We start from the raw sequence: 16,280 nt of genomic DNA, 5'->3' as shown, positions 1-16,280 counted from the left end.
GAGCAGTTTCAGTTTCCAATTCTACCCGGTTAGTATCCGGATAATTTCCGTAAAATCATGGGACTGGAAAGCAGTGTATAGATTTAGCACGCAAAACACTCATAAAATAGTTATAGGTATTTCATTGACAATCCAAACATAAGATGATCCACAAAATAGTGAACATCTTCTACCACCTCTAGAGCAACTCCCAAAAATAGACTGAACCAACCATTAGCTAAAAACAACCATGAATATGCATCAACCCGTCCATGTTTCCATCCGTTTTGTACATACTTTCTCATAGGCAATAGTAGAGTCCGCAACTAAGTACAGTGGGGTCACGATTACTTGTGTAGGAGGAGGAGATTGTGTTAAAGAGTGTCAAGATAAATGGCTAACTGGCATTTCCTCGACCAATAAATGAGGTGACTTGGAAAAATCTGGGGAGATAGATTGTGAACGGCTGTTTCAAGTATTATCTAGGGTTGAGGTTGCGTCTAAAACAGCTAAAACAGTGAGAGTCCTTCAAAGTTTCCATTAGAGAAACTTGACAAATGGTACATCAAGTCAGGGGAGAGGAGAAGGAAATTCAACCAAGGGTTGGATAAAAGAAAACACCTAAAGGGCCGAGGGCTCAAACACCTCAGGGGTGAAGCCCGAAAATGGACCAAGCCCAAGCCTAAAATACCCCGATCATACAAATAAGCTCAAAAAAAACACCAACAGCCTAAATGCCCGGATCAGATCAAGTTAGCCCAAAACAAACGGTCCAAAGGCCCAGACCTAACCCTAACCAACCAAATCAGGCCAACCCCTGCAGCCAACCGCCGCCGGCCAACTACTCAGGCTCCACCGTTCACCACCAGAGAAAGCCCATCTAGGAACGGACACCACCATACGCCAGCCAGCCAGCCAGCCACGCCGCCAAGAGTCCCCATGCGCAGTCGGACCCCCAATACTAACCGTATATGGGTATATGAATATGCTGCTACCCATATACGGTATCCATGTAAACCCAATTTGGGAAGGGGAAAAAAATAAATCCTACATGCAAAAACAAAGATTCAAACTTGTCTTGTTTTCTTGAATTTGCCAAATCAATCAAAAACAAGGGGAGGTGAGAACATAATCAAGGAGTTCAGTATATGAGGTACAATGTTAAATGCAATAAAGAAGGCGGAGAACTGAGGGGTAAGTATGGAAGAAGAAGTTGAGATTTGGGTTTTGGAAGATTTGCCCACAACTGTTTCTTCCTGCAAAATTTCTCCGTTGATTCTGGTGTTTGGTCATCCCGGGAAGAAGAAGATGGCGCTCGTAGTTTTGAGGAAGAGATAGGGAAACGACGGTTTTAATTCAGTGCAGACAAACCTATTTCAAGAAACAAAGATGAAGAGAAATGCATCAAGATCAGGTACCAATCTGAAATCGATTGACATTAAATTTTACATGCTAAATGATTGTAAGGGATTGTACAAGATGATTGTCTCAGATCAATTCAAGGTGAATCTCACAGGTAGAGAATTTCTGTGCAATCCCCTGAGAGTTCTGTGAACCACAATCACTTCAAAACGACGTGGGTTTCATTAACTTCGCATGTTTAACATGCGAAGTGTGCATGCGAAGTGTGTTGAAATTATTTTGTCTGCGGCCAGAAGTAGTTTCACGCGTCCAAGAGTAAGTATTAGCGTCCATAAACTTCGCATGTTGAAAATGCGAAGTGTGTTGAAATTGTGTTTTTTAAAAATTTTATCAAGAAAATCGATAATCTCCCTCTTTATTTTGATCTTGAAGCTCCCTCTTCAAATGGGGAGAACTGAATAGCTCGAATTCAATTGAAAAAATCGAATTGCATCAAATTCCTGAAAACTCAGATTTCTCTCTCTCTCTCTCTCTCTCTCTCTCTCTCTCTCTCTTATTTAGCATTACTACCACAACCTTGAAATTCTGATTCATGTGTACTTCAAGTTAATTCCCATCTTCATTTACTCTCGATTTGGCGAAATCGGTTAGAAAAGAGAAGAGACTAGGAGGGAAAAGAAAAGGAAGGATTCAGTTTGGGATAAGAGAAGAGATATCAAAAGAATGGGAAGTACAATGGTATGTTTCCATCTTATTAGTTGAATAATTCATGAAAAAACTATAGTAAGAAATGTTATCTCAGGAACATGGAAATTGTGAAACAAACCGATATTGATGCTGTAACGACCCGGATTTTTGACCAAATTTTTTAATACAAATTTATATTGTTAAATTTTTAATTCAATAATTAATTAGATTGAATAATTAAAATATATTATTTTGTGTATAATTGATATTATTTGCACTATTTAATAAGATATGTATTTAAACTTTAGACATACAGAGAATCAGTGATTCATATTCATCTCTTATCTTTCCTATCTAAATCCTAAGTAGAACTCTATCCAAACTAACTCTCCACTTCTCTATCTCTCATCCTATACATAAAAGCGCCTATACATAAAAGCGTCCAGATACATTCTCATCATGTACATGCATGCGTCCACATACATTTGAATTGAAAATCCCCAAAATGTGGCACTTGTCCGATATCCTTTTATCATTATCAGTATCATTCTCCTTCCTCATTCCACCACTTCTACGCTTATCCTCTCACCTTCTCACTACCTTATTCTCTCTCATTATACATACCCACATAAATTCGAAAATTGAACACCAGTATATTATTTTACTCCCAATTCTATTGTTGAGTCTAGAGAGAGAGAGAGAGAGAGAGAGAGTTGTGGCCATATGTGTGCACACCGTGAGTTTCATGGGCACACCGCTGCTGCGGCCCTATCGGAGTGCCGCCGGACTCTGCCTCGAGATTTCAAAACCACCATGGCGATCTACGAACACCGTACAACACTTATCCGAACTTAGAATCGCGTTTGAGATAGTTTTCCGGAAACCCGAAACCTTATCTACATTTTAATGGAGTTACTTAGATTTAAAGTTTATTGAAGATGATGATCTGCTGTTAAATTGTTAATTTATTTTTAGTCCTGTTTATATTAAAATTTAGTCTGGTTGTGCTGGAATGATTAGTGTTATACCCTGTGAAAATTTATGATCGTTTAACAAATGTTTGATTGTGAAATTATTATTGATGTTGCATTGTTAATTTGTATTTGAATGGACGTTTACGTGGTTAATAAATTATTGGAGTAGATAAATATTTATGAAATATTAACAGGAATATTTTATTAGTAAAAATTTATTTAGATTGTAAACAAGAAATATTTTAGATTATATATTAGTTAATCTTTAACTCTAATAAATATTGACTAGAATAGCCTCGCATAATTTTGTTGTTATAAAAATCTCATATTAATATTTAATATAGTTAGTAAATACTAAATTTAGCAATAAGTATTTTCCAATAAAAATTTGTTTGTAAAATCTATGAATAATATGATAGTTAAAGAAAAATGTATAAATAGTAGAAATGTTTTATAAAATTTCTAAACGAGAGAAATAGACTTAATTTTAAGTGTAGTAATTAATTGTTTGACTGAATATTATTTTGTTACTCGCATGATAAATTTTATGACATGATTAATTTTATCGCATGGTTATGTGTTATTAGTACTTTTAGTTGAAATGTTGAACCGTGTGATATTTTGTTGTGGCTGTAGATTGGACAAATAGGTTTCCTGGGTGGTTACGAGTAGTGACTCATGTAGACGATATTAAGTAAATGGAAATTGATAAAGTGTTGGAAGTGTGATTGTGTGGATTGTGATTTGAGCCATGGTGATGGCAATGGTAACCTATGGGGCCCTGTGTTGAAATGGGTTACTTGAGGGGCCCGGTGTTGTGACGCTAACGTATGATACATCATGGAAAGTTTCTCTTCGAGGAAGAGAATGGGTCCCATGAGACGGTTATAGTTAGTGAGACGTTAATGTATAATACGTCATGGGAAGTTTCTCTTGGAGAAAGAGAATGGGTCCCATGAGACGGTTATAATTAGCGTGGGGTAGTGGATGTCCGACCCTAATGTACGATACGTCATGGGATGACTCGATCCTCCTGTTATGGTCTTAAGTGAGAACATACTCGGTACATAACTTAGATGCGCTCACCTAGGACCCTGGTGCAGGACAAGCAAGAGGAAGGGTGGACCCATGAGACGATTGTAGTTAGTGGATGTGGGAGGAAAGGATCTCGCGGAGAGAATCCTTAGATTACATGTAAGATGATGGATAGTAAAGAAAAAGACGATGTGTTATTATTTTGTACCTTCGGTGTATTATGAATTATTATATTGTTGATCTGCATATTGTGGTATTGGGTTTTAGGATTTCTACTTTGTGAATTATCACTCAGGATACGTTTGTATCCTGGCAAATCGTTTGCTTCGGCGTTCAATTTGCCAGAGTGTGCAGGATTCCACAGTGGAGCAGTTGATACATGTGGGACCCCTGGAACGGAGTCTGGGCCAACGTTGCTTGGAATTCGTGTCAAAATTAGAGTCGCTCTGGAGTTGCTTTTATTAAGTAAATGTACATAGATTTTTGTATTATTTTGAAATTGTAATTTTTGTATAAGGATAAATAAGGGCCTAATAGTTTGTAAAATTCAGTGTATTTTAGGGTTAATGTTTCCGAAATCCCTTGAGAAATCGGGGCGTTACAGATGCTTCTATTCTCAGGTGTGGCATTGAATTTGAAAAAAATAGAAAGTCATGTGATAGATATGTTTGTTAAATCAGGTCTGATATAATCTGCACAAGGGTTGTTTGAAATATGCTGCACATATGGTAGTGATCATTCTACATCGAATGCTATAATTGCTGGGAATGACAAATAAATATGAGCAGGCTTTCACCACTTTTAGGCAGATGTTCGAGCAAAATGTCGTACCTAATGCGGTAACCATGGCATCATTTCTTCTTGCTCGCTTGAATCAAAGGCCAAGAGGCCTTGGCCTTTGGCCCAATGGCACACTTAAGTGCACGGAGAAAGAAGGTCAGAAGTTCGACTCCTCCTACAAAGTGTTAATCTAAACCATTCTAACAATTCTTACATTTGTTGATCAAAAAGAAATTCTTCCTGCCTTCCTGCCTGCATGCCTGTCAGTCGGTATCATGTCTCTGGGCAAGCAACTCCATGGCTTTGCCATTTGCAACTGCTTGGACCATAATGTTTTTGTGGGCTCAGCCTTCATGGACATGTACTCAAAATCTGGTGCAATCAATCATGCTGAAAATGTGTTTTCTGCGTCCCCTTGAAAGAATTTGGTTACATACACAAGTATGATATTGGGTTACGGTCAACATGGGTTTGGTGAGAAAGCTATTTCACTATTCTACTCGATGAGGGACATGAAACCTGATGCCGTTATACCTTAGTTGTTATTGTCGGCTTGCAGTTATTCTGGGCGCTTGTGTAGATCAAGGCCTGATGCCGTTCCCTTGCGTGTGTGTAGATCAAGGCCTGATGCCGTTACCTTAAGGCATGCTAAGATCTCGTACCAAGAGTCCATTATGGCTTTAGAGTTGGTTCATGAACTCTTATTTGTACAAAGTCCAATTGTGTATTTGTCTGTCTGTAATTCCTTTAGTTGAGGAGATCCAATAGGCTCATTAATCCTCAAAAACCTTCCACACAATTGTCTTGAAAAATGCTCCAAATCCTAGCTTGATAATCTTGTCAAAAACGAGGAGACATGAAAGCTTCCTTCAGTTTATCTTTTCGTTCCCCTGGCGGGTTGGGTATAGTACTACGTACGAAAAGGAAGTTGATCATGGATTACCAATAAGCCTAAACCGGATTCTTCCTGGGTCGATGCCCGACTGTAAATTCCTTGGCGATATGTCTACAGTACTGGTTCAAATCCAGGTTGGCCCAACAGTTTGCCAACCTACCACATGATCCGTGATTGAAGCATATCCTGATAGACATACTATAATGGATATTTGACTAGGAAAAATTGGTGTCTCTTGATTTCAACCTGTTGACACAGCAAAAAAGAGATTTGTAATCCTCTGTGAAGGCACTTGTCCTGGGATTCCTACAAGATAAAACCCACTAATAAGTCAAGAATTGTGGCCCTTATTGTCTTACAGTACCCCTAAATATCCCCCACTCAAGGGCCTATAATCATGGCTTCCATTTTCTGAAGTAAAAAATGCACCCCATCCATCATACATTTTGTCCGTCCAATTTTTTTAGCTTTACAAAAGGATTTACGTCCACACACTTGTCGAACCGGAACCGGGAAATGAAAACATAATGAGAGCCAGGAAATTAGCAGCACGGCCGGACACGCAACAAGACACAAACATTGCTGATACCTTGGTGTGATGGCAAAAACAAAAATGCGATTATTACTTCGATGAATTCTCTTATCCTCTGATTCCTGCGATACATGGAAGCCAATCAGGTTGCTTAACAGTCAACTGGGTTTGGTTGGGTTTGATTGATTAGACTAAACGCACATTATGAAATACTATAATCTTAGTGTACGTACGAGTGCATGACATGGTTCATAATTATTTCTAATGTCCGTTTAGGAATGGCAATCTCACCCAAACCGTTGGTTACCTGAATCGAACCGAACAGGATAGCTTTCTGTTTTGCCGATAAACTAATACTAATTCATATATATGCTATATACCAACGCCAACTCTACCTCGACCATGAGTCCGGCCAACTTCGTATCACAAATGCTACATTGCCAGGGACCTATTTTCCTATGTTGGACCGCTTTTCCACTATCTCTCCTAAAACCAATTGGTGTTAGGGAGGACTTCAATTAAGTCTTTTATGTCATTCGAGATCGCATCCGCAAACCTGTTTTTAGAGCGGTTTTAGAAAATGACATTATGTAACCAAATTCATGGGAGCGGTCTTAGAAAATGACATTATTAAACTCTGCTTACTTTAGTTTACTCCTTAAAGATAATTTTACCTCGCAAGCACTTCATTAAAAAGAAATGGAAAACAGAAAACATATCACAAACTAAATTAAAAGACATGTATTTCATGACCTATAAGCAGAGTTTACTATTCGAGTTGTTTATCTTACAACTGTTGATAAATACGTTCAGAGCTTGGCTTAAGACCATGTCTCCAGAGTCGGAGTAAAGAAGAAAACTAAGAACAAGACAGCTGAATCAGCCGATGCCTAGGTTGAGGCTGAGACCAGGTGAGAAACCATAGGAGAATTTGCGCGCAAGTTGTCCCGAATAGATTGTATCGAAGAAGTTTTTTGGGGGTCCCCGTTAAGATTGGAACGATATAGAGAAAGATTAGCATGGCGCCTACCAAGAATGACACGCACCAATCGAGAAATGGTTTAAATTCTTTAATAAAGCAAAAGTAAAAAAGTTTTGGTCAAATTCTGATATTGCTAGAAGAGGTTCAAGCTCTTAGGAAGACTGATACATGATTGACTGAAAGAAAGACCCCTTATCTTACGTGAGTTGCATTCCTAAGTATGGAGAACGTCTTTACAAGGTAGATTCGTTATCTAGAACGGGTTTGAAGGGTTGAAGGAGTACCATCCAAGTTCACACTGGTGTAGGAGTGTTTGTAGAGTGACCGTGTCTGAATACAAGTATCCCTGTGTGACATGATTTTTTGGTATAGATGATGTGTTCTTGAGGATATCTACATAACCAGTGGTTATGATGGTTGAAGTAGACTCGAAAAACACCCGCAAGGGTCCAACAAAACAGTTCAATTCCTTAAAAAAGACATAGAGTTGACATAGTGGTCAAAACATGAGACTTAAGGGTTTATTCTTTTCTAAAGACTCAAGTTCGAAATTACTCAGGTACTATCAACTTATTTAGGACTAGTTCATATGGAGCATTAGCTCTAGGTTTAAGTGGGGGCCCCAAAAGTGAACGGTGGATTGTATGGTCCCCAAGATTAATCGAAGTGCACGTAAACTCATCCAAACATCTAATTATAAAAAAAACAAGTGGTGGTGGTGGGGGGGTTTCCAATGTGCATAGCTAAACATAGCCAAACAAGGACTCATGGAATCCCAACACTTCCAACTGCCAAAACATGAACATGACAACTCAAAGAAATGAGATGAGATGACATATACCACTATTCCCTTGTATAGAAACATCCAACAATGGCTCCAGAACACCCACGAATGGAACTTGATTCCCGGCCTAAGAAACTATTAAGGAGACGTGTCTTCTTGGATACTTGTATTCAGACACCGCCACTCTTCGGACGTTATCAGATGCTGATTGATATACTTTCGGAACGCAGTTATGTTGAAAATATAAAAAGTAAAAAAATTTATGAGTGTTGAAAACATGTGAAACGATATCTCATAAACACGCTTTTCGACATGATTCGATGTTCTCGATGAACTCTAAAAACCGAACAGCTCCGATGATGACCCAAAATAGGCCCACCATGGGCCGAGCAGGGAGTAAATGGACAGGATCCTGTTCCATTTTCATATTCTGTCTCTCTATCTCTCCGTGGTAAATTTTCCAATCATTCTTAGGCCCACTTGCGTTGCTTTTGTTATGTGGCTGTTGTTCAACATTGTCATTTTCTAAGGTCCGTCGCTTTTGGATTCTAACTTCTGTTATTTATTTATTTGTTATGGGTTTGAAAAGGATATTCGGACTAACTCATGCGAATTTCAAGCTAATCACATCTCCGGTTTGCTCAAAGACAGATTATCCATGCCGAAATTAAGAAATTCACAAAAAAATATTTTTTTGCAGCCTAACTCTAAGAATCGAATCATCATCAATTGTGTGGAGAGCAATTATATCAACCAACTGAACTACTCTTTTGGTCTAACTTCGGTTTTTTTTATCTTTGTTGGTGTCACTTTCACATGCGGAAACAGCTTCTGTACATCAACCATTTCCCATGTTAGATTTTTTAGAGGGTTTCAACCTAAAATCAATTGGCAATAGGTAGAGTAGCCTCTAGAATTTATTAACCAAGCTTGGGTGCCTTAGATGAGCGATGTGAGACAAGTCTAACACTCCCCCTCACGTGCAGCCCGGATGCAAGTGGAGGTGACTGACCAGGAGCTGACTAACTGACTCAGGCGATAGAGATAACAGAGACTCTTCATCACCAGTGCGGCTCTTCACAACCAGCGCTCGTGGCTTTTTCGATTCATGGCTTCTTCGTTTCTTTTCTTTCAAACTCGAGTTGGTAGACCTGCATGAGTTTGACTTGGCTTGGCTTGGCTTGGTTTGGCGTGGCGTGGCGGCTCCTGATTTTTTTTTTGCTTGGATGTTTCTAGTTTCTCTTGGCTTTTTCAAACTCAAGTTGGTAGACTTACTTGAGTTTGAGAAGGGGATGTTAGAATAAATGCATATACAAAAATAATACCGCGATCAAATTGTAATCTTGAGATTGTGATTTGATTGTAATTAGGATAATTTTATTCCATAGTTAATCAGTATGATTTTCTTTCCATAGTTAGACTTTATCATCTTGTATAAATAGAAATCTCATTGTATGGTTTCAATAATCGAATTCAATATTTCTTCTCTCATATTTAACATCCCAGATCCCGCAATGGCAACAGCCTGGTGTACTGGGTTTGCCATTTTTTTGGTGTCACTTTCACAGTCTTTGATTCTAGGGAAGACATTGTTTTGCGCAGCGATTTTATTTAGAAGTATATTTTTCTGTCTATTTTTTTTACTACTTTTTTAGTTTTTTATTTTGTGTGACATCCTCTCTAGCCATCTCTTGAACATGTCAAGGGGCTCTGCTTTTCTTGAGTGGCTCTAAACTATTTCAACTTGCCCCACATTGGGGCGCTCAAGACTTTTTGCAATCTTTTATGGATTTAATACATACACACTCCGTATTTGTAAACATATACAGTGGCAGAGTTATAATTTGAATAGGGGTGGCGTTGTTCTTTCGGAGTTCACCAATATTGTTACATGTTGTTCATAAAAATACGAGAAAAAAAAAGGTTAGGAGTGAACTTATGCTTTGTACTGGTCTTCGTGTTTTGCTTAAAAAATAATAGTTAAAGATTTGATTCAACTATCTTTTGGTTTTTAAATGAAAGTTATTGAGATATATATTATTTTCGTGATTCGAGCTGGTTATTTTTGAATTGTCATTTTTTTTAATCAATTGGGTGAAAAACCAAGCTATTTTGATACCCCAAAAGTACCTAATCGACTTACATTAATTAATTAATTAATTATTTTTGGGAACTCGGAGTGGCATGTTCCACCCCAGGACTCCACACACCTCCACCATTGTACATATGTATTAATTTAGGTACAGGTAATTACCTCAAGGGTTGGGTCAAATGAGTATGAGAAAGCAAATAAATAATTATATTTCATGAAATTGCATAATCAAATTCTACGTAGGCCAAATGTTCAATACCTTGGGGCCACTAGAAGGTTTGTCTGGTCATCAACTTCAGGACCCCCACAATAACTCGAGGTGCGCACAAATTGATTTGGACATCTGGTCACAGGGTTTTTGAACTGCATACCGTATTGGCCGGTATGTACCGGTAGCAACCAAATCCAGTACCATAGACCCCTAATTTCATTTCGGCTCAAATACTAGACGGTACTGGTCGTACCGGCCAAAACAGGACAGTGCCGATGAATACTGAACATCATCTTTTCTTCTAGTATCAGCCGGTCTATACCGGTCGGTACTGAACTACATTTAAATTTATTTATTTATTTAATAAATGAATATATTATGTTAAACAATTTGATGTGGAAAAATAACGTTAATAGCGATAATCATCGGTACCGATACGTACCATACCAGTAAGCAAATCAGTATTTAGCGGGTACAGTATTCAAAGACTTGTTAAGTCATCAATAAAATTTTAGGTACATGTAGTGGGTATCTTTGCTTCTCTGGATATACTACTATAGTAGTATTCTTACACAGAAAGCTCTTACAAAAGGTACGTTTGACAATATAATGATATTTCCGTAGTACCAAAACAAAAAGAAAAGGCTAATGGGACTTCCTAATTTTCAATGATGATCTTGTACTATTACTATATTAGTATTCTGGAGTATATAATACGGTTTGCCTTTACCTAACTTATTGATTCCTCATTGATTTACGAGTTGGAAAAATAAGTACAATTGCGTACATATTTAAAAAAAAAAAAAAAAACTATACCTATCTATCTAATTTTCTTGCTGGGGATTTTGTATTTTGGGAATTTGGCAGAAGTTGGGTAAGCATTTGAATTATAAGTAAATAAAATAAGTATTTATTTTTTAAATTAAAAGTGATGTATTGTGAAAGAATAATTTGTCTCGTAAAATAAGAAATAAGTACTTAAAAAATAAGAATCTTAGTAGAACGATGCCTACATGTTGTATAACAAAATGGTACGATAAAACATGCATCTCCGATACGGATTCCCCCCCGCGGGCTACATTTAACATTTTCAATCATTTATTTCTGAATTTAGTATTCTTCTTCTTCTTCTTTCGTGGATTTAGATGTTAATTTCTTACTTTGTGTTTCCAGTGGCTCCTAAACCCAGATTTTACTATGAAACTGTTTTTTTCTTTTCTTTTTTTGATCGGCAACTTATTTTAAAATTGACCTGAACTCGCATATTGAAATCTCAAAAAAATCCTCCATCCACAAAGGTTAATCTTTTGAACTACGAATACCTATTAAAAAAACACTCTATAAAATAAAAGGGATGAACATTTTGGAACAGAGAAGTCATTGCAGTAAGCTGGAGACCGTGTTAGCCTTAGAGAAACATAAGAAATTGATTTGATAATCAACATTTTTTATTTTTTATAATTCAATGAAATTCAATATTGTGAGGATTTTAGTGAAGTCCTCCTCGCAACTTTTTGACCAGAGAAAGTTGAAAAAACCTTTACGTGCTGTTGCTCTTTCCCGGTCCCTGTTACTAATAAAAGTGTAAAGACAACAAGAATCATATTTTTTAATGTGTCATCATCCAAATAAAGATAAGCTTCAAGTGGTTTGATTAATGGACCATACCACGGCACATTCCGATTCACACTCAACTGTTTTTTTTTTTTTTTCCTTTTTATGTCCGGGTTAGTTTACGTACACTCTGACTAATTCTTCCGGGGTCCTGAGTTAACAACCCGATAAACTCTCTAGCGGTCCCAAGATTTAAAAAGTTCAGCCTACGGAATTCGAACATGGAACCTCATAGAAGACAAATACTTAATATTTATTTTCTCATACCCACTCGACCAAATCTCTGGGGCTGATTCACACTCAACAAGTTTCCGTTTGACCCAAAAAAAAAGATTCAACACTCAACTGTTCTTTGGTGTTTCTAATGTATAATTTTATCAAATAAGCTCGGGTTGAATAATTTTTTATTAAATAAGCTCGGGTTTTTCTGGTAAGAAAAACTTTTGTAAAGGTGATGAGACCGCATAAAGTTAAATTGCTAGAAGTACAACGATTGAACTGATCACCGCACAACGGTTTAAATTTTAGTTCTAAGACCGCGATAGAAAGTCGAAGGTCTAGTGATCGAATCACATTTATCTTTTCAAAAAGGCGATTTAATATATGATTTTGAGAATGAATTAATTTTGAAGATTAATTTGTTAGATCATGTGGTTAATTATTGAAGACCGATCGATTGCCTGAATCACATTTTTAAACTTGAGACGAAACCAGTGAAGAGAGCACAATAGGCCTCTAGGTCCACCTTAATCACCTTATCAGTGAGTTCAATATAACTTGATTTTGAGGGTTACTCGCGAATGAATAATAAAATAATTGTCAAACGATTTATCATTTATGCTCCTACGAAAGAATTACAGCCAATATTGTTTGGTTGTTCATATAATGTGTATTATGTAAGTATATTAGTTTATAATTAAATCAAATAAATTAATATATTCAAGAATGTTTTTCCTAATCCTCATAAAATAGTTAATTATGTTATAAACAAATCTACTCCCTAGCTAGGTACATATAGAAAGATGAATGCCGATGTCACCTAATCCCTCGACGTTGGGTGCTATCATGCCGTTTTTTTTTATTTTACTATTTAATTAACGAATGGACGAAAAAGGAATTCCTAATTAAAATTACCTATAATTAATTAATTAACCATTCAAACTATCAAAAAAATATAACTCTTAAGTGTGTGGATCATGCATGTATTTTCACTTTGAATATGGTCATCATGCACAATAAGCCAAATTGAAGTTGAATATCTACATTTATTAAATAAATATTCCTTCTCGAACGCGGTTTGAATCTCGGGGAAGTTTTTCCACTCTCCATGCATACGTACATATCTATTCACTTTTACTTACAACCGTTCAACGAGCGTACGTGTTTTTCTTGCTTCTTTTTTGCTATTCTATTTCTTGGTGATTTTTTAAACATACAATCCTTTACAAGGTGATACCTTTCCCTGAAGAAGAGAGGAGGTCCAAAGCATATATGGTCTCTGACATGACTACTCACATTTGTGGCTCTTTTGCATTTGCTTTGATTGTGTGGGTATGATTTCTTGCAAGTGACAACCAACAACTCACATGCAACATCCTTCCCCCCAAAACCAAAGGCTCTAATACTTGAAGTACCAAGTTGGGTAAAGGAAAACTACCTCTTGAATAAAGCATAGGGCCAACCAAGTTAGTCCACATGAGATTCAGAAGCTGTTCATAATCCTGGAGATAACCGTACGTTAGGTTACAAGTCCTTTGGTTAAAGGAACTATTGTTGTTGTAAGGAACGACCTTTTTTTTTGGAATACCACTTTTTGTTATCAAATTAATGCAAAAATACATGCGGTTAGAGCCCTTACAAATTAAGTACAAATTCTACCTCCGCCACCAATAAAGAGCACCCCTGATTTGTGTGGGTCCTCTTCCATGCCCCAAGTATAAGTATGTATCTTCTCGTTCATGGGTTCACAAAAAAGTAGTGGGTTGCTGAAAAAGTCTATGATCCCATCCCACCCTTTTAAGCAAATATAACCATATGGCAACGGTAGAAGCGCACATGTACTAGTGGTTTATCACCAAAAGCCACTTGTAAGGAACATGATTTGTTGGGTACTCATGATCACATGCATTGACCTACAAATCTTTTTTAAAAAATTTGCTAAGGAAAGAAAATTCAAGGCTATTAGACCACCTCCATCCCTTACGTACCCTTTGAGTGAAAACCCCTCAAAACCAACTCCACTCATTCCCTCAAACCTATGCTAAATTGAATTCCACTCAAATATTCAAGGGAGGCTCAAATTTTGCAAGGCTACTTTTTCTCTATCAAATTTACAATTGTGCCATTAAATGAGAGTTTTACTGAAATTTATGCTTAGATTTGTATTTGTCTGGCCACTAGAGTGATTCACGCTAAATAAAGCTTTACTCAAATTTTTATTCAAATTTTAGTAAGGGTCAGATCATCTTACTTGCCATGATTAATTTCAAATTTGGTTTATGACTCTAGCTAACATGATCATGACTTCCTCTTCATGCTTGATGGAATGGTGAAAATAAAGTGAATTCCATTCTTAGAATTGAACTATAAGTTACAAATATTGCAGTGATAATAATTAGTTTATTCTCAACTAAAAGTATGAGATATCGAATGGAGCCTTTGCCCGAGGGGGGAAAATCCCATGCACTAAAAGTGAATTTCCTTTTCACGCCTTGTCCCCACTGTTCCATGAAGATGCATGTGTACCCGGCCACTTAATTAATTTGTTACAAACTTACAAGAGTTGGCGCATCTTGTGATGGCATGGGGAGAAGGCTTTCAACACTAAGGGTCCGTTTGTTTCGATATAAAATATTTTTGTATAGAAAATATTTTTTATGTAAAATAATTTTGTGTAAAATGTTTGTTTTTATTTGTATTTTCCGTTGTTTAGTTGTTGAAAGTATGTGTAAACATTTTGACTAATCACAATTGTACAGAGAGAAGAATAGAGTTTCTAGGTAAGGCTTTGGAGAGAGAGAGAGAGAGTTTTGTTCCTCCTGTTAGTGAACTATTGGGGAAATAGCTACTGGAAACAAGAAAGTTACGAAATTCATGTCAAGAGACAAAGGTTTTGGAAAATAACTTACCGCCATTTCCAACGCAAGTCATTTTACACCGAAAAATGTTTTCCTTATTGTTCTTTGTCCAACCAAACACCGAAAAATAGGTAAATTATTTTTGAGGAAAATATTTTACGTTGAAACAAACGGAGCCTAAGATTTTAAATCGCAGTATTGGAAAACGTCGCGATATCAGTGATACTGCCATATATTGACCGATATTGGACCATATCGGTTCATATTGAATGATACATAAGTAAATAAAGGTATTGGAGACCGAAATCCAGTTATGTAACGACATATAAGATACGTAACAGCCTTTGTTTAAAACCCTACGTAGATCCATGTCAAATTATATCTTCAGCTACTAATGACAAAATCCAAAGAAAATTCAGGTATGAATATATTTTAGGTGAGCTATGTACAAAATAAGATGGCTTTAGTGGGGGACAAACTTGTTCCACCGAACTTACTCAAGACAAATGCATAGTGTTGGAGAAAAGACAAACTTTAACTAATTTGCTTTTCCTTTGAACAACTAATTGAATCATATTGGTAATTACCTAATACTAATAACAAGAAATTTGGTAAGCTTGAAGTGATTGATTAATTAGTTTGGAGCTAGGAAGGTGGAGTCCCCTTCATTTCCAGCTGCTGGAAAGTATTCATTTTCTTTTTTTGGCCAAGTTATTTATCACCACGTATTTCATTTTGTGGCTACGAAGGTTTCGTATGATTTCGGACTACGTATCCCGCTTGGTGCAATTAAGATATTTGTATTCCTTTACGGATTGTAATAAAGAAAAAAGAGAGAGTACTTATCCTTAAGGAACAAAATTTGTCGCGAATGTAACTCTATGGAGAGACTTACGAAACTTTAGAATTTTAAGAGAGAGACAGTTTTAGAAATGTTTAATCTCGTGAAACTATGCTATTGGAGAGATTGTTAACTACCCATGGCTATGGGGAAACACCCGGTGCCCTAGCTAGTTCCCTCCAACTTAGAGATAAAGGTAGTCTGGCGATACTGTATAATATAGATATAGATATAAACATTAGTATTATCTTTTTTAAACTATCGCTATTTCGAACATATACAATATGCTGTTAAATTTGCTATACACATCGGTAGCTCTCTCGGTCACCAAGGTGGAGTTCGAATCAAAATTAATGGATTCATGTTTATGACGATGACTCTTTTCTATAGTAATTCGTACTTTTTAGTTTTGGTAAAAATATTTGACTTTTCAAA

At 36.7% G+C, this 16,280-nt stretch overlaps 1 non-coding gene across 1 annotated transcript; it reads left to right on the top strand.

The window, feature by feature from the left end:
- Positions 1–7,212: 7,212 nt before the first annotated feature.
- Positions 7,213–7,315, top strand: LOC131321548 (U6 spliceosomal RNA). The gene has a single exon (XR_009198579.1). It is a non-coding gene; the product is annotated as a U6 spliceosomal RNA (small nuclear RNA).
- Positions 7,316–16,280: the final 8,965 nt, after the last annotated feature.

This window comes from Rhododendron vialii, chromosome 3a (genome assembly GCF_030253575.1).
Source record: "Rhododendron vialii isolate Sample 1 chromosome 3a, ASM3025357v1".
In the NCBI taxonomy this organism is placed as follows: domain Eukaryota; kingdom Viridiplantae; phylum Streptophyta; class Magnoliopsida; order Ericales; family Ericaceae; genus Rhododendron; species Rhododendron vialii.
The sequence above is the reverse complement of the archived record's forward strand: the minus strand, read 5'-3'. Positions and strand labels throughout refer to the sequence as shown.